We start from the raw sequence: 6,000 nt of genomic DNA, 5'->3' as shown, positions 1-6,000 counted from the left end.
AGATTAGTCAGCATAATGACTATAATAGAAACTATCTTTAATAATAAGTACAAAAGGAAAACACTTAAAAATGAATATACCTTCCAGGCAAAGTTAAGGAGGTTAAGATCCATCTATTTGTACTCCTAGAATGATAATCCAGTAGGAATAATGGAAAAAATATTTGAAGAAGCCATTATCAAAAGTTTTCCAAAGTTGATACAAATTATCACCTCATAGACATAAGTTCTAAATCCCCAAACAGCAGAAATTAAAAGAAAGCTACATCAAGGTCTATCATAACCAAACTACTTAGAATCAGTTGTCAGTGGCCAAGTCTAAACGTAGTCTGTGAGTAGAAAAATCAAAGAAAGTCTTTCCTATCCCAAAAGAGGGCAGCCAGCCTCTGTGTTTGGAAAGATGCTGTCATTCCCTTGGAAAGCATTTGACCATAGCAACCACAGGAGTACAGGTCTGCCAGAGGACCAGATATGCCAGAGATTTTATAGAAGACAGAAATATAGATGCAAGCGATAGAGATGCAGTCAGGGATAGACAGAAATGGAATAGATACAGGTGTGACGGGGCATAGATGGGGACAGAGACAGGGGAGATAAATATAGAGACGGAGGTGACAGAGACACCGATGATGGAAAGAGCTGGAGATGGTAGAGACAGATGTTGAGATGCAGACACAGAGACACTGGTTGCAGACAGACAATGATGACAGAGATAGAGAGAAAAAAGACACACGGATATTGTCCTTTTATATTTATTTATTTTCCAATATACTAGTCACAGTTCCCCCTCCTCCACCTCTGTCTATCCTACCCCAACCCACTCCTCAGAGCAGGTAAGACCTTCCTTGGTGAGTCAATGAAGTGTGGTATACCAAGTTGAGGGAGGATCTATCCCCTACCCCTATGTTCAAGCTGAGCAAATTATCCCACCTTAGGGAGTGGGCTCCAAAAAGCCAGTTCATGAACTCAGGATAACACCTTGTCCCACTGCCACCACACCCCCAACATTTCAAGCCACATAACTGTCACCCACATTCAGAGGGCTTAATTCGGTTCCCCAGCTGTCAGTTCAGAGTCTGTGAGCTCCCACTAGCCCAGCTCGGCTGTTTCTGAGATTTTCCCCATCATGATCTTGACCTCCCTTGCTCATATGATCCCTCCTCCCTGTCTTCAACTGAACTCTATGAGCTCAGCCCAGTGCTTGGCTGTGGGTCACTGCATCTGCTTCCATCAGTTACTGGATGTAGGTTCTATGATGACAATTAGGATAGCCACTAATTTGATCATAGGGAAAGGCCAGATCAGGCACCCTCTCCACTAATCTTAGCTGGGTGGATTCCTGGGAATTTCCCTAGCACCTGATTTCTCCCTAACTCCATAATGACTCCCTCTATCAAGATATCTCTTTTATGCCAGGCGATGGTGGTGCACACCTTTGATCCCAGCACCCTTGGGAGGCAGAGGCAGGCGGATCTCTGTGAGTTTGAGGCCAGGCTGGACCAACAGCCTCCAAAACAATACAGAGAAACCCTGTCTCGTAAAAACCAAAAAAAAAAAAAAAAGATATCTTTTCATTGCTACTCCTCTCTTTCCCTCTCCCAACTCTGCCATCTTAAGTCTTCATCTTCCCATTCCCTCCTTTTACTTCCCTTCCCAGTTTACCCAGGAGATCTTAACTATTTCCTTTTCCTGGAGCCTTCCATGTGTGTCCCTCTTAGGGTCCTCCTTTTTCTCTAGCTTCTCTGAGGTTGAGGTTGTGGATTGTAGCTTTACGAGACACAGGGATTTTAACAGAGGTTTTTTTTTTTTACCTTGTACAATTGTAGGGTAATTGCTGGTTAAGTCATCTCTGGAAGGCTGTTGTTCCCATATCTGGCGCTGGAGCCACTAGTCCCTGGAACTCAGAGTTGGGAGGAGAGATAGTTGTCCAGTGGAAAACCAGCTGAAATACACAACCTTGAGTTGGAGTCCACAGAAAGGGACTGAAGTTCGCATCCTTGCTGCACTCATCTTGGCTCACTCCCTCACAAAGCTCCCATAAAAGTCTATGCTGGGGTCCCTTCTTACCAGAAACCCAGCTAATAAGAAAAGGAACATAGCAAAATGTAACTGGAGCTAAATTCAGCCAAGAAAAAAAAACTGACACTTTAACAACAACATCAACAATAAAACCACAGCATTTGTGGGGGCAACAGAATTTCAATCCCCTGTGTTCTTCCTGGTTCCAATCACCATTAACAATCAAACACGTGTCTGTGGGAAGTCTAGCCAAGCTTGCCACATAATGAATTGTATTGTAATCACCCTTCTCCATATTTAGAAATTCTGCCTGAACACTATGAAAGCTGCCTTTCACTGATGAGACAACATATGGGATTAAGAAAAAAAGATAATCCTGTAAACCTGGTCAAAAGCCTCAGGAAGTCATGGTGCCTGGGGGAGGAAGGGACGACCCTGCTACTGTTGGTTTCTCAATGGACATCTGTCAAACTGCCTTCTACATATATATGCTTATTTCCACAGATAAGTCCTGCTCTCAATCCTGTCTAAAGAAGCCCGTTTTAGTGAATGTAGAGACTCCTAACTGGCCAGAGTGATCAGCCTTAAATGGGCCCAAGGCTCAGAAGACATCTAAGAAGAGGTGACAGAAAGAGTGTCAGAGAATAGGGGAGTGGTGTGACTTCTTTGGACAGCACAAGCTTATGGCACTGTGAGCTTTCTGCAGCTGTGGTTATCCGTACACGATCAAGCCAGTCAACATTCATCCAGAACCACCAATGGGACTTGGTTACAAAGAAATTTTTTTTAGGATATGAATGTGGGATGGGGTTGTTAGAGAAATTGGGAGAAGCAGTTGGAGTTGGATATGATCAAGATACATGGCATACATGTATGAAATTATTAAAGAACAAATAAACCCTATTCTGAATATAATGACAAGAGAAGAAAGTTACTAAGTATCCACCTGGAGAGAACTTCTACCTTTATTATACAAGGTTATGGGGACATCTGTTATCAGGCAAACTACAGAATGAGCCAGAATAGAATTAGGTAGTTGCACTGACCTGAATGGCAGATGATTTACAAGGAGGAACTTGAGGTTAATTTAGCTTGATATAGAAGAGTTTTTTGCTGGTAACAAAATGTGAGTTACCAAAGCAATCACAATTCCCTGGGTGTAGCTTAAAGATCATTTTCCCAGGGAGATCTGAAACCTGGATAACTTGAGACCTTAGAGTGTTTCTGTGGTTTTAACACTGGTAAGGATGGTGGTGGTCAGAAACTTTGTAGCAAAGGGGCCCATGTGGGAGAGGCAGACAAACTCAACTAGAATCCAGTGAATGCAACTTTGAAGCCATTCTTGGTCAAAGTGCACCAGATGGACAGATAAAGACCAGCTGGCAGCAGAAGCAGAGGGCTGGGGGTGGACATGGGGACCTCTATTCACTATATAGAGGTGTGTCTATATTCTTAATTCTTTTTTGGGGGTGTTGTTTTTATTATTGGTTTTCATTTTTTAATTTAAATGAAAAACTATCTTATTTACATACCAATGCCAGTTTCCTCTCCCTCCTGTCCTCCCCTCATCTCCCCATTCCACCCCCCATCCACTCCTCAGAGAGTCCTCCCATGGGGGATCATCAAAGTCTGTCACATCATTTGGGGCAGGACCGAGATCCTCCCCTGCCTCTAGGCTGAGCAAGGTATCCCTCCAAGGGAATGGGCTTCAAAATCATAGAGTTCTCAAGCAACCTAACTGACACCCATGTTCAGGGGTCCTGGTTTGGTCTTATGCAGATTCCCCAGCTGTCAGTCTGGAGTCAGTGAGCTCCCACTTGCTCAGATCAGCTGTTTCTGTGAGTTTCCACATCATGGTCTTGACCCCTTTGCTCATCCCTCCTCACTCTCTATAACTGGACTTCAGGAGTTCTGCTCAGTGCTTAGCTGTGGATCTCTGCTTCTGCTTCCATAGCTACTGGATGAAGGCTCTAGGAAGGCATATAACGTAGTCATCAATCTCATTATAGGTAGCCTCTCCAGTATTGCTTAGATTCCTAGTTGGGGTCATCCTTGTGGATTCCTGGAGATTTCCCTAGTGCCAGGTTCCTCATTAACCCATAATGGCTTCCTCTATCAAGGTATCTCTTTTCTCGCTCTCCCTCTCTATCTTTCCCCAACATAATTCTTAATATATATATATATATATATATATATATACATTTTCAATTTATTACAGGAGTCTCAAAAACTCAGATTTCTGTGCCAGCTTCATATTGCCTATAAAAATCACAGACATACCCTCTCCATCTTTGAAGCACTATTCTGAAGTAAACAGCAAGTGGCATTGTGGGAAGGATCAAGCTGATAGAAGGCAACGTAGAGATGGGGACATGCTGGGGATCCAGGGGTGGTGGTCGAGGCCCAGGTCATCAAACAACATCAATCAAAAACACTGGCAGCCCACCTCTTTAGAATAATTACAGACCTGCACTTAGTGCTGTGCAGGGAGCTCCCTGCCTGGTGATATCTCTGCCTCTGCCCAGAAATGACTAATGGCTTTTCAGGATATGGAAACTGTGGTGAGATGTGAGGGACCTGTTTGTGGCTAATTGAAGAATAATGAGGTTTTAGTGCTACTCGTGAAGTGTTAAATAACAGATGAGTAATTTATAGGCACGAGTGACACCGGTGCTTGCATTTTGCTGTAGTTCTCCAGGGAAAATGCTTTCTCTTTTCTAAGACAAATTGTAGAGAGTTGTAATGTGTAGGACTGAGATGATGCTTTGGGAGCTGGGGAAAGAAAAGTGTCTACTGTGCAAGCATGAGGACCTGAGTTCAATACCCAGGATCCATGTAAAAAACTCGACCTGATGGTTTGTGCTGATAATGCCAGCAAGGAAAAAAACAGATACAAGGGTCTCTGGGGTTTGCTGGCCACCAGTCTGTGCAAATATGTGAGCCTCAGGTCCCTGAGATAGACCCTGTATCAAAAATAAAATGGATAGCTCCTGAAGAATGACACTCAGGGTCGGACTCTTGCCTCCATTCACATGTTCATATACATACACTTGCATCTGCACATACATGCACTTACAGCAATTTCAAACAAATTGATACAGGAGACCGCTTCCTGAACATAACACCAGTAGCACAGACACTGAGGTTAACAATTAATAAATGGGACCTGAAACTGAGAAGCTTTTGCAAGGCAAAGACACAGTCAACAAGACAAAATGGCAGTCCACAGAATGGGAAAAGATCTTCACCAAACCCACATCTGACAGAGGGCTGATTTTCAAAATATACAACGAACTCAAGAAGCTAGTCACCAAACACCAAATAATCCAATTAAAAAGTAGGGTAAAGAACTAAATAGAGAATACTCAATAGAGGAATCTAAAATGGCTGATTGACACTTAAGAAAGTGCTCAGCATCCTTAGCCATCAGGGAAATGCAAATCAAAACAACTATGAGATACCATCTTACTCCTGTGAGAATGGCTGAAATCAAAACCACCAATGACAGTTTATGCTGGAGAAGATATGGAGAAAGGGGAACACTACTCCACTACTAGTGGGAGTGCCAACGTGTACAGCCACTTTGGAAATCAGTATGGCAGTTCCTCAGGAAAATGGGAATCAGTATACCACAAGATCCAGCAATTCCACTCTTAGGGATATACCCAAAAGATTCACATTCATACAACAAGGACATCTGTTATTCTATTTACATAGCAGCATTATTTATAATAGCCAGAACCTGGAAGCAACCTACATGCCCCTCAACCAAAGAATGGATAGAGAAAATGTAGTACATTTACACAATGGAGTACTATTCAGCAGAAAGAAACAATGGAACTAGAAGAAACCATCTTGAGTGAGGTAACCCAGTCACAAAAAGACAAACATGGTATGTACTCACTCATATATGGATTTTAGACATAGAGCAAAGGATTACAGCCTACAATCCACACCACCAGAGAAGCTAGGAAAAAAGGAG

Source organism: Mesocricetus auratus, unplaced genomic scaffold, assembly GCF_017639785.1.
Source record: "Mesocricetus auratus isolate SY011 unplaced genomic scaffold, BCM_Maur_2.0 Super-Scaffold_100676, whole genome shotgun sequence".
NCBI classification, from domain to species: domain Eukaryota; kingdom Metazoa; phylum Chordata; class Mammalia; order Rodentia; family Cricetidae; genus Mesocricetus; species Mesocricetus auratus.
This window is presented reverse-complemented; position numbering follows the sequence as displayed.